The sequence below is a fragment of the Balaenoptera physalus genome, assembly GCF_965194825.1.
Source record: "Balaenoptera physalus genome assembly, chromosome: 1".
NCBI classification, from domain to species: domain Eukaryota; kingdom Metazoa; phylum Chordata; class Mammalia; order Artiodactyla; family Balaenopteridae; genus Balaenoptera; species Balaenoptera physalus.
In genome coordinates, this window is record NC_138882.1 from 56,925,978 (window position 1) to 56,940,099 (window position 14,122).

The following is a 14,122-nucleotide window of genomic DNA, read 5'->3' on the forward strand; positions in this document are numbered from 1 at the left end:
TTTCAGGCTGGAAGCAGTAATTGCATGAGACTTTGGGGTTGTTGAACTTGGAGAAGAGATAACTATGTTCCATGAAAAAGGATAAAACATGTGTTGAAAAATTGTATAGCCATAAGGATGGACTCCATTTGTTGGCTTAGCCAACTTTTTCTCCCTTCCTACCTTCTAGTTGGGAGTGGCCACTTGACACTATTCTAGCCAATGAGATGTAAGAGGAAATCTGTTGTGGGATTCCTGGGAAAGCTTGTTTTCTTAATCCAAATGTTGCCACTTTCCTTTTTTTCAATCTAGTGAATCCACATGTAGGGGGGGTCTATCCTAAGGAAATAATCAGATACGTATATAAAGATTTAGTTCATGTTGTTCATCATTGTGTATTTTTGAGAAATAACCTTGATGTTTAATTATTGGAGAATAAATAAAAAATATTAAATAATTTCTGGTGTTTTCTCAAGATGGAATTTTTGTGGCCATTAAGGATGATGACTACTAAGAAGTTTGATGACATGGAAATACTTAAAATATTAGGTGAAAAAATCAAAATTAGAAACTATATACATATTTGATAAACAATTTTATACATATATATTCACATATATATAACCTTTAAAACTTAAAAATAAATGTATATTATTAATCAATCTTTTGAGGTAGGAGTGAGGATCATTCTTTAAGCATTGGTCAAATGACTGCAGTTTCAATTCTTCTTTCTTACATAGAGCAAACTGACAATGATTTTTTTTAACTTTCATTATTGTTACATATATAGTGATATTAATAATGATTTTTAATGTGCATCCAGGATTGAGAATTATCAGTATACTCTGTGTAGGGATGTGTGTGTGTGTGTGTTGTTTTTTTTTAACATGTAAGAACACTAAAATGTTAAGAAAGCGATAACTGGGTATAATTTCCCCATTCCAATGCATTTTATATTTCTGTATACTTTTATAATTTTCTACTCCATAAGTATCATTATTTTTAATACCCCCAAAATAATTTTTTAATATTAAAAGGGGAAGAGAAAATAATTCAAGCTCAAGTTAGACCAACAGAGCCATAGAAGCAGCTCAAAGAGTGAAACAAGTTACCTGAGAGGTATTAAATACCTGCCTTCAAATGGTAGCATCTCCTCACCAGGCTCCAGTTTACGGATTGACAGCTGCCTGCCTGTTTACTTGCTCTTCCATTGGTTCAGACAATGGAATTGAATTAATTTACCGAGCCATTCCAAAAATTACAGATTCATAGATAGATAGATAACATGGATATAGATATATAGATACACACACACAGAATGTTTCTTTTATGCATGCATAACTTTTTCCCTAATTTGAGATAAATCCTTTCACTAACCCATGTTTTTGCCTTTAGGAAGCCCCTATTTTAAGATTCACAAAAGGTAGAAAATAAAAAATGCATTGGGAAAAAAAAAGAGCTCTTCAAGGAGTGGTGTGATCAATGATCTTTCCATGCACCACCTCTTGGCTCCAGTTCCACTTAGAAGATGTAATATGGAAGGATAAACCAGACCCTTAATATTTTATCATGTATTTCTCAAGCAGTTTATGATTCTAGAATTCAAATTGATTTTTTATTATAGAATAAGGATTTAAAACCATTAAAATTCTTCAGGAGTTTCCACTGCAGAGCTGGTGATAATGACTGATCATTGAAGTAAGAGCCACTCCTCCCAAGGCAACACTCCCGCCATATTCAGTTCATTCAATGACCACAGGAGTAAGATTTTGTTTCCCTTACTACCTAAGAGTCTTACCATTTATTCCAATAGAGAGTTGAACTTAAAAGGAATGAAGTTCATGGTCTACTTTTTGCCATTGGTAGAATATAGAATATATATTGAACTGAATATGTAAGTTCTAAAATGAGCCTTATTGATGAATTTATTAAAACACTGAGTTATTAGATGACTTGTGGGAAATCAGGGTAAGTCCAGCATTACTGAACACAGAGCACAAACCAGAATTTAAAGAGGAAGGAAGAGATGATATGATACTTACTACTATGCATACCTAGAAGACACAAGATTTATTGATTTATATAGATGTCCAGAGCCACAAAATTCAGATGGTTGTTTATTGAACTCTTCTGTTCTTTTTGAAAAGATGACCTCGAGTTCTTGAATTTACATGGCCAAAAAATACCTAGCTTTTGAGGAAGGGTATATTCAATTTGTTAGCAGACTTATTTTTAGAAAATAATTATAATTTTGCAAACTTTCAAGGCAGATATTATCAAAGTCACCTGAAAGTCAAACAGTTGCTGTCATTTCCTCAGCATGAGTCATGGGATCCAACTAGACTGAAGGTCATTTCTTCAAGACCAGGGATCTTTCAGAAACCCAATCACCCTACCCTTGGCTGATGCTTCTGACAGGCCGTAGATTTTTTTTTTTAACTTCTTTATTGGAGTATAATTGCTTTACAATGGTGTGTTAGTTTCTGCTGTATAACAAAGTGAATCAGCTATATGTATACATATATCCCCATATCCCCTCCCTCTTGCATCTCCCCCCCACCCTCCCTATCCCACCCCTCTAGGTGGTCACAAAGCACTGAGCTGATCTCCCTGTGCTATGCGGCTGCTTCCCACTAGCTATCTATTTTACATTTGGTAGTGTGTATATGTCAATGCTACTCTCTCACTTTGTCCCAGCTTACCATTCCCCCTCCCCGTGTCCTCAAGTCCATTCTCTAGGTCTGTGTCTTTATTCCTGCCCTGCCCCTAGGTTCATCAGAACCATTGTTTTGTTTTGTTTTTTAGATTCCGTATGTATGTGTTAGCATACGGCATTTGTTTTTCTCTTTCTGACTTAATTCACTCTGTATGACAGACTCTAGGTCCATCCACCTCACTAGGCCATAGACTTGCCAGGGGATTCATGAGACTAGTTAACTAGAAAATCTTTCAGTCAGCTAAATTCAGCGTGCCTTCTACCGTTATGGTTGTTTTGTCATGAAGCTGCTCTGGTCATCTATGCCTTCCTACTACACTGCTCTTACCCTCCTCCCCACTGATCCAATGCCTATTGCTACCCTTTCTCCCAAACCTTTCGATGGTGCCCTCTGAAATCTCCAGATCATGGAAGACAATCTTTTTTACATTATCAACAGTGAATGTTCCTCATGGACATTTCTTCTCTTGAATCCTTCTTAAATGGGTGCTTCTTATACACCACTAACCCCTAAATCATGTGTAGAATTTGTGTTCTCCTTACTCCTCAATGTCATTTGAAGACCTTTTCCTTTGCCCTCATGTAATATATCTTTCTCTTGGTGTAATCAAGGAATGTTGGTATGTGTTGGTATGTGTTAATGATAAAAGGTAGTATATAAGGATAATGCAAACTTCAGAAGGGTGTAGCCTTCTTTTGAATGTATTCACTATTTTTTATCATTTCATACTCCCATTTAGTTTGGAAATTATATATTGCTTTTGTACTTTTTAATATTTAATAGTTAAGCTAGAGATTACCACATCCCTCCTTAATTCACTATAGTCGATCATTTTAACCTCTTCCAGGACAAAGCAAAGGCCTGAAAACACTTTAACTACATTTATCTTCATTCCAATTTATAAGTTTATTTCTGTACGTATTTTATTTCTCTAGCTAGCTAGCTAAATCCTAAACACAAGACAGTTTTATTATTATTTTATGCAATGTTCATTTCTTTCTAAACTCTTCATTTCTTTCTAAACCTCTGACCTTCCGTCCACGGTTATTTTCCTTAAATCTGAAGAACACCCATTAGACTTTCCTTTTTGTATGATTAACTCAGTTTCTGTTTATTCAAAATGTTCTATATTTTTTCCTCATATCCAAAGGATTCTTTCACTCTGTAGAGTCTTCTAGGTTGGGTGCCATATTTTTCATCACCTTGAAGATATCATTGCATTGTTTTCTGGTATCTATTTTTGCTTTTGAGATGTTAGCTATAACTCTGTTATGCCTTTAGGTAATGTTTCTTTTCTCTAGCTGCCTTAAAAGATTTTCTATTTGATTTGTTTGATGCAAATATTTGAAAAGATAATGGCTGAGATCTTCTAGAACTTATGAAATACATCAATATACAGAAGTTCAATGAATCCCATGCTAGATAATAAAGAAATACACAACTAGATATTTCATGAAGAAGCTGCAAAATGTCACTCTTCATAGTTGCTAGTTTTATATTTTTAGATGATGCAGTTATTTATGTATGTGTATATTCTATTTATTTTTAGTTGTCTTCAGTGGGAGGGTTTGTCCAAATTCTCTAGTCTGGTATTACAGGCCTTTCTTGTCTGTAATTAAACTCATCTTGATTTTGAGCCTCCATCCTCTAGGTAGGGAGGGGAAGTAATTTAAACTTTCCAGCTAAAGGCATCTTAGTCTCTTTGGCTTTAAAACAGTAAATTCAGTCTCTTTTAGAAAAATTTGTCTTTGGGGGTAAATATTGAGTGCTTTAGGATTTCTCCTCACCTCCTCTACCCCAGATGTAATCAGGTGTATTTGGAAGATTATAAATCCTTAAAGAAATGAGGGAGGTGCCTTGAGTCCACATGTATGACTTTAGGTTAGACTCTGAAACTTACTGAAGTCCCTGGGTAATGAATCAGTTGGTGTGTTTTCTAGACACAATCAGGGTCTGATGGTCCCACCTTAGCTCTTTCTGGGGCTGCAGATCCTCTGAGTCTCAGCCACATCCTCCATCTTGCCCTCAGATAAGACCATGAAACCAGGAGTGTCCACTGTAGAATCACCCTGTTCCTTGCCAAGGTGGCCCCATTGCAAGGCCACCTGTTCTCTACTTGTCTATCTTCTACGTTTTCTACATGAAGTACACTGGGATTTCTAAATCTGTACCACACACAAGTCATGAAGCCCCTATCTTTTCCAATGCTGCTCTCTTGCTCCTGAATCGTTTTAGGTGTGGCCCTGTCTGAATGTGGGTCAAATTGGAGAGTTTTCCCTCATCTACTGCGTATGCCTAGAAAAGCTAGTCACTAGCTCTGATGTCTTCTGATTTCCCTATGCCCATCTAGATGTACCGCCATGTCTTCTGATTCCCAAGATTTGACCTGAAAGGGTATATGATGATGCTAACTTCTGACTTCACTTAGCCTTTTTTTCTCTCCAGATCTCTTAGGTGGAAACGTTCCTCCTTTTCCTGACTATTGGATGTTTCTAGCCTTAATCCTGTTTTTTTCCATCTTACACTTATGATAGACTTCCTATCCAGTGCTCCAAGTCTTGCTTTTGATAAAGAGAAGTGTTTGCTTGTTTGTTTAGAAATCTCTTTAGACACTTAACTCTTGCTGTCAGATTAGTGTTTTGCCAGAGACTCCAAAAAAATCAGCTATGAACCTTCAAGCTGATTGACTCTGTTTTAGATGGAATCCGCCCTGTTTCTGAATAGGAACAGTTTCTGGGCAGCAAGGTTTACAATCAATGAGATTATACCTAAAAATACCTCAAATGTAGTAAGCTCAAAAATGGAATAAATAGCACTGAGATGTGCAAAACATGCAGGTTTCTTTTATTTTCAATAACTAATCCAGTGTTGCTCTCATGTGCCCATCCTGGTGAGTGGTGCAGGAAGGCAGAGAGAAGATAAACTAGCCAGTTTAAAGTAGCTCATTCTCTTTTAATCTTTTTTTTTTTTTTTTGGCTGCGTGGCGCAGCTTGTGGGATCTCAGCTCCTTGAACAGGGATTGAATCCGGGCCATGACAGTGAAAGCCCGGAGTCCTAACCACTAGGCCACCAGGGAACTCCCTTAAAATTTTTTCTTTCAGCTTAAACACCTCATTTACCTTTTCCTGCTCCTCCTCCCAAAACATAAGCTCTGGATTTAGTGGAAAGCTTAAATGTCCTCAAGCAGTGAAGTAGGGAATAGGGAATGGTTCCAGATGTTTCCACATCAAAATGGGACAGCCACTTCAGAGTGAAATCTGCAGAATGAATTCGCCAAATGGATAGAAAGCCAGAGATAGTGCTAATATCCTAAAGAATCCAGAGATTCCTATGTGCCCTGTGGAAAGCTGTAAAATGTAGATGATAGTGAAGTTGCCAAGGGATTGCTACAGAAGGGACAAGCAAGAAATGTGGTTGAGAACCTGTGGGCAAGTTCCAAGATGAATCACATGAAAGTCTTAGCCAGATCTCAGAGGGCCAGAGGCACCAGTAAAGGCTGAAGAAAGGCCTACTCACGTGGAAGTTGGCCAAACTCCCCACAGATAATCCCCACACTGAGAGAGGAGACCAGGAGTTTCACCAGCAGAGCTCAACAGCAGAGTCCCCTGAAGAGCCAGGACAAAGCCTTTCCCTTCCCCATCACCAAAAAGCACAGTTTTCCAGTCAACTATATGCAGACGCTACCTCTGGGAAGAAGAGAGGTAATAAACTCAGAAAGACTGAGCATTTATCCAAAAGGGCCAGTTTTAAAGAAAAGAGACTCTTATCTTGAAGATAATAAGATATTTCTAAATACAAATATACATTTACATTTCCATCATTCACTGGTATATGAATTTATGAAAATACTCAGATCACTTGTAGAAAATAAAGAAACTATAGTTTTCAAGGTTTATAAAACTTGAAGCATAGTATATAAATTTCAATACCATTCCACATTTTTCAAATTTATTGAGTTATAAAAAATTTGCCTATAATTTCTTTTTTTTCCATAGCTATCATTTCTCCATCTTCATCCTGAGTTTTATGTGTTTGCATTTTCACCCTCGTATCTTGATAGGTTAAACTAGTGAGTTTTCTTTTTTTTTTAAAGATGTTTTCTGGCTTTATTTATTTATTTATTTATTTATTTATTTATTTATTTTTGGCTGTGTTGGGTCTTTGTTTCTGTGCGAGGGCTTTCTCTAGTTGCAGCAAGCAGGGGCCACTCTTCATCGCGGTGCGTGTGCCTCTCACTATTGCAGCCCCTCTTGTTGTGGAGCAGAGGCTCCAGACGCGCAGGCTCAGTAGTTGTGGCTCACGGGCCTAGTTGCTCCGTGGCATGTGGGATCTTCCCAGACCAGGGCTCGAACCCGTGTCCCCTGTATTGGCAGGCAGATTCTCAAACACTGCGCCACCAGGGAAGCCCAGTGAGTTTTCTATTTAATAAAGTTTGTTTTCAAGAAAATAGCTCTTAGATTATATATTTATTCTTTTGTTTCTAATTCATTAATTAGTACTTTTATTCTTATTTGTTCTTTCTGTTTTTGTTAGGTTTACTTAATTATTTTCCCAACATCTGAGTTCAATATTAATTTGATTTATTTTAATTTCCTTGGTGCATGCAGGCAGAAAGAGAGATCTTGTGTCTTTTCCTCTGTATAAGAGCATTAATCTGGGGCTTCCCTGGTGGCGCAGTGGTTGAGAATCTGCCTGCTAATGCAGGGGACACGGGTTCGAGCCCTGGTCTGGGAAGATCCCACATGCCGCGGAGCAACTGGGCCCGTGTGCCACAACTACTGAGCCTGCACGTCTGGAGCCTGTGCTCCGCAACAAGAAAGGCCACAACAGTGAGAGGCCCGCACACCGCGATGAAGAGTGGCCTCCACTTGCTGCAACTAGAGAAAGCCCTCGCGCAGAAACGAAGACCCAACATAGCAATCAATCAATCAATCAATAAAAAAATCTAAAAAAAAAAAAAAGAGCATTAATCCTATCATGAGGGTCCCACCCTCATAACCTAATATAACCCTTATTACTTCCCAAAGCCCTTACCTCCAAATACCATCACATTGAGGATTACGGTCTCAATATATAAATTTGGGAGAAGTACAAATATTCAGTCCATAGCAATATTATATTGGAGGTTCTAGCTACTGTAATAAGACCAGAAAAGGAACAAAAGGCATAAATTGGAAAGGAAGAAATAAAATGGTTTTTGTTTGCAAATGACATGATTGCCTACGTAGAAAATCCAAAAAAACTGACAAAAAATTTTCTGGAATTAAGAAGAAATCATAGCAAGCTTGCGCGATACAGGTTAATATGTAAAAGTCAATCGCTTTCTTATACACCAGCAATGAACAATTGGAGTTTAAAAAAAATTTTAAACCACATATAACAGCCACCCCAAAATAAAATCCTTGGCTATACATCTAACAAAATATGTTCAAAATCTATACGTAGAAACAGCAAAATTCTGATGAAAAAATCAGAGGCTCTAAATAAACAGAGAGATATTCCATGTTTATATATTACAAGGCTCAATATTGTTAAGATGTCAGTTCTCCCCAACATGATCTATAGATTCAATGCAATCCCAATAAAAATCCCTGTAAGCTATTTTGTAGCTACTGACAAAATGATTCTAAAATATATAAAGAAAGACAAAATACCTAGAATAGCCAACATTATACTGAGGAACAAAGTTGGAGGACTCACATTACCTAGTTTCAAAACTTAGTATACAGCTACAATGGTCAAGAGAGTATGTTATCTCTTCAGCAAGTGGTTTTGGGAAAGCCAGACAGCTACATATAAATCAATGAATTAGAACACTCCCTCACACCATATACAAAAATAAACTCAAAATGGTTTAAAGACCTAATATAAGACATGACATCATAAAACCCCCAGAAGAGATCATAGGCAAAACATTCTCTGACATAAATCGTAGCAATATTTTCTTAGATCAGTCTCCCAAGGCAAAAGAAATAAAAGCAAAAATAAACAAATGAGACCTAATCAAACTTACAAGCTTTTCCATAGCAAAGGAAACCATAAACAAAATGCAAAGACAACCTACACACTGGGATAAAATATTTGCAAATGGTGCAACTGACAAGGGCTTAATTTCCAAAGTATACAAACAGCTCATACAACTCTATAACAAAAAAATCAAACAACCGAACCAAAAAATGGACAAACAACCGAACCAAAATGGGCAGAACCAAAGAAGACATACAGATGGCCAATAGGCACATGAAAAGATGCTCAACATCACGAATTATCAGAGAAATGCAAATCAAAACTACAGTGAGGTACTATCTCACACCAGTCAGAATGGCCATCATTAAAAAATCTACAAGCAATAATGCTGAAGAGGGTGTGGAGAAAAGGAAACCCTCCCTCCTACACTGTTGGTAGGAATGTAAATTGGTATACCCACTATGGAAAACAGTATGGAGGTTCCTTCAAAAACTAAAAATAGAGTTACCATATGATCCAGCAATCCCACTTCTGGCCATATATCTGGAGAAAACTCTAGTTTGAAAAGATACATGCACCCCAGTGTTCATAGCAGCATATTTACAATAGCCCAGATATGAAAGCAACATAAATGTCCATCTACAGATGAATGGATAAAGAAGATGTGATATATACATAATATATATATACATAATATATATATATACACACACACTCACACACAATGGAATACTACTCAGCCATAAAAAAGAATGAGTAATGCCATTTGCAGCAACATGGATGGACCTAGAGATTATCATACCAAGTGAACTGAATCAGAGAAAAATAAATATATGATATCGCTTATATGTGGAATCTAAACTATGATACAAATGAACTTATTTACAAAACAGAAACACACTGACAGGCACAGAAAACAAAAAGAATATATATATACATATATACAGGTATATACATATATCTGAATCACTTTGCTGCACACCAAAACTAACACGACACTATGCTTCTACTATACTTCAATTAAAAAAAAAAAGCAAGTAACAAACAAGACAGAACTAAATCCAACCATATCAATAATATCTTTAAATGTTAGAAAAAATAGGTTAAAAAGAAAAGAATGAAAACGATACACTATGTAAATGATATGCAAAAGAAAGCTGAGTTTTATTAATATTAGACTTAATGGACCTCAAGACAAGAAGAATTATCATAGATAGAGACATTTATAATGATAAATAGGTCAATCCATGAAGAAGACATAGCAAACCTAAAATGTAGGTGGCTAATAACCGAGCTTAAAAATAGATGAAGCAAAAGCTGACTGAACTAAAGAGACCAAAAGACAAATTTACAAAGTAGAAATATCAATTTCCTCTTTAATAACTAGATAAAAATCTAGAAGGATGTGGAAGATCTAAAAATATTAACCACTTTAACCTAACTGACCTTTACAGAACAGTATATCCAATAAACTGCAGAATTCACATTCTTTCCACATGCACATAGAGCATTAACCAAGACAGATCTTATGCTGGGACATAAAACAAGTCTCAATATTTAAAATCTTAAATTTTACAGAATATTTTCTCTAAGCACAATGAAATTAAATCAGAAATCAATAATAATTAGATATTTAGAAAAGCCTCAAAAAACTAAACAACAAGCTTCCAAATAACCAAAGAAATCAGAAGAAATTAATAAATATTTGAAACTAAATAAAAATAAAAATACATCAAAATATTTTGGACGGAGCTAAAGTGTACTTATGGGAAGGTTACCAATCTGTCTTCAAGTTTGCTAATTCTTTATATTCTGCCATTCAAATCTACTGTTGAATCCCTCTAGCGAATTTTAAAATTTTAGTTACTGTACTTTTAGTGGACGTGGCCTGCCATATCAGTAAACAAAGGATGTTGCGGCCATCAGACACTGCAGCTGCCCCCCCCCGCCCCCCCCCTGCTGTGCATGCTGAGGGGATTGAGGATGGAGAAAAACAGGATACTGGCCCTAGATAGTTAAGGTACATATCAAAGGAATGATTTCAATGAACCCAGACATTTGCATCTTCCCATACACAGAAAAGCACAAAATTCATTCACTTGAGATGTCTGGTTTTCTTTAATTAGCAGTGATCTTTTGATGTTTGACTACCAGGTTTGTTTGTTTGTTTGAACTCCTATATATCCTGGCTCCTCCCTTACCTCTTAAGTGTAGTCCCCAGAGCTATCTGAGAGGTTGCCTCCCGTAGCTGAGTCTTCAGCAAGTCTGCCGAATAAAACATAATCCTCAACTTTTAGGTTGTGCATTTTTTTTTCCATCAACACTTTCAACTTCAAATTCAAAGGAATTTGCATTTGCCTTTTCTTTATAATTTCTATCTCATTATTGATATTCTATTTGATGCCACACTGTCATCATATCTTCCTTACATCTTTAATCATGCTTTCGTTTAGTTCCATGAGCATATTTATAATGGCTACTTTGAAGTCTTTTTGTCTTAAATCTCTCATCTACTTACTCTCACAGACAGTTTCAGTTGTATGTATAGGTCACAATTTCCTGTTTTTTTGCACGCCACAAACTTTTTTGTTGAAAAATAGACATTTTTCATAATATATTGCAGCAACTGCAATACTGCAATACTGGTCCTCCCAGACCCTTTCCAGGGCTATTTTTGTTATTTGCTTTTTTTTTCTTCTTTTCTTTGTTTTTTAAGAGGGGGGTGGGTACCAAATTACTCTATTTGAAGGAATGGTACTAACGAAAAAATTTAGGTAGATGTTTTGGTACAACTTATAGAAAAGGTAAAGGAAACTCAAACATGCATGCACTGCCTTGGTGATCAGGGAAGTCACCCATGGCTACAGGAAGCCAGCCTAAAGCTTAGCTCTCGTTGCCACTGTTTCCCAGGGCGTGCTTGTCAAAGAGATAACTCTGCCATGCCAGATTCGGGAGGGCCCCCATCTTTCGCAAGTTGGTTACATGGTTACTCAATTCTTTAATGGATTTCACCTACTCACTCAGGTAATGGGTCTCAATAAAGTCACACAAATGGGGGTCATTTTTGTCAGTGGTCATTTTGTGCAGTTCCAGTAGTGACTGATTTACATTTTTTTCCAAGTGTAGCACACATTCCATTGCATTCAGCCCATTCTACCAGTCTTCAGTCTGGTTTCTTGATATCCTGAAGGAAGATTCCGCCACCTCTCTGGTTCTGCAGCTTCATCAGTGTCTCAGCATGTTCCCTCTCCTCAGGAGATTGGTGAAGAAAGTATTTGGCAAAGTTCTTCAAAGCGACGTCATCGCTGTCAAAGTAGTCTGACATGTAGAGGCAGCGTAGAGCTCCAGGTTGAGCTGGCGGTTGATGGCGGCCTCCGAGTCCACATGGCAGCTCTGGCGCACCTGCGAGGGGGCCGCGGTCCTCACTGCAGGCAGCTGAGGAGAAGAGGCTCGGGTGCTGGGGCGGACGTGAAGGCCCTTGAGGCGGTGAGGAGGCAGGCTCCCTCCAAGAACTATTGAAGCAGGAAATTGAGGCGACTCTCCAGCGAAGACCGTGAATTGTTTTTTATTTATGTATATAAAAGTCTTCTTTACTCACTACTCACTGAATACTTGTGTACTTTCGGTACTATTTCACTTTTAGTCACCATATTTGGGAGTTTTCCCCACAGCAAGCAATTGTGCAACGCCAGCTGGGTGTCCTACAATTTAATTCAGTTTTGTATCTACCTGGAGTCAACATCAGATCCCACAGGTTAAGGACACAGTCTCACAAGACTGCCCCCCTCCTTCCCCACCTCACTTTAGATACTACTTACCAAGTTCAGCATATTACCTGTACTTCTGAAGGACTGACTGGCTATAAATCAGAGGGTTCCACAACCTCCTCAGGTTTGATTAATTTGCTAGAGCACCTCATGAACTCAGGAAATCAGTTTACTTACTAGATTACCAATTTATTACAAAGGATATTAAAGGATACAAATGAACAGCCAGATGGAGAAACAGGTAGGGCAAGGTCCCAAAGGGTTCCAAGTTCAGGACCTGCTGTCCCCATGGAGTCTGTGGTATGCCACCCTCCTGACACATGGACGCGTTCTTGTTCACCAACCTGCTTTTCAACCCTCTAATTACCCTGGTTGGTTCCCCTGGCAACCCGCCCCCAACCTTAGGTTATCCAGAGGCTTTCCAAAAATTTCCTCACTCACATAAACTCAGGTGTGTTTGAATCAGTTTGTTATGAATAACAAAATGCACCCAGTTTATCTTTATCACTCTAAAACTATTGCAGGAATCAAAGACAAAAACCAAATAAAACAAAAGATGCCCCTACTGCTCTAATCACTTCGGAAAATACAAGTTTTGAGAGCTGAGAGGCAGGAATCACAGACAAGCACCAAAATATATATTTCTTATTATATCTCAATATCACGGGTCACCCCCTAGTTTTTGAACACAGATCCCTTACAGCAAAATGATCATACCTATCAAAGCACTTACATTTGGTGTAACATTTATATTATAGAACAGTTCTAGCAATAGTACTTACTGTTAAATAACAAAAATTCAAGTGAGGAAATTTGAAGATCCAGTTGGCTTCATTAAATGACTCATGAAATGGGCACCATCCAACCTAGCAAACAGAAGGAGCTTCATCTAGCTGCAGAAAAAGAAAGGTTTTCAGTTTTTTTAAAGCAGAGAGGGAGCAGGAAAAAGGAAATTATTAGCAAAGAATGCATTGTTTTAGGTAAGGCCACTCTCTTAATGGGAACGGAAGAGCCTGTTGGCCAAATACCTCAGTGCTAACCAGGTAATTCCAGGTTGACTCATTAAAGGTTACACTTCTGCGGGAGGTTGTAACTGCAATTAGGTTAGGTATTAAGTCTTGGTTTGCTGATGTGGGGCCTTAACACAAGTGACTCCATTTCAGACCTGTTGTTTATTTTTAACAGAACCAATACAAATATGCCTAACATTTGAAGAAGCCAGTGTGGGGTAGGGACAGATTTAAAGAAACAACTAATTCAACTAATTTAAAGAAACAACCAATTCAACTAATTCATCCTATAAAGCCATTATAAACATCTTCATATTTCATATTTTTGCACGTTTGATTTTTTTTCCCCTTGATCTATTGCTATTTATACCTTATGATAAACTTGTGCAGAACTATTTAGCACAGAAATCAGCTTATGGTTAGCTAGATCTAGTTCCTCCTTAGGTATTACATCCCGAGGAGGCTTTAACTTAATCTCGCAATACATTTGATCATCAATATCAGTATTATAAGACACATTGACATGAGGCAGTTGCATCTTTCCAACAATACCACACTGCCATATGGTCAGCGCAATTCAGCTTCCTTACAGAACAAATCGGTAAGGATTACAGAGGTGTATGCTTTGTGTTCCCAACAAGATCTACCCTTGCCCACATACCAGAAATTATTATAAAAAGAC

General features: G+C 37.4%; 1 pseudogene across 1 annotated transcript; it reads right to left on the minus strand.

The window, feature by feature from the left end:
• Positions 1-7,659: 7,659 nt before the first annotated feature.
• Positions 7,660-12,257, minus strand: LOC309649401 (ferritin heavy chain pseudogene; annotated as a pseudogene). The gene has a single exon. The product of its transcript is annotated as a ferritin heavy chain pseudogene (transcript).
• Between the last annotated feature and the right edge of the window lie 1,865 nt (positions 12,258-14,122).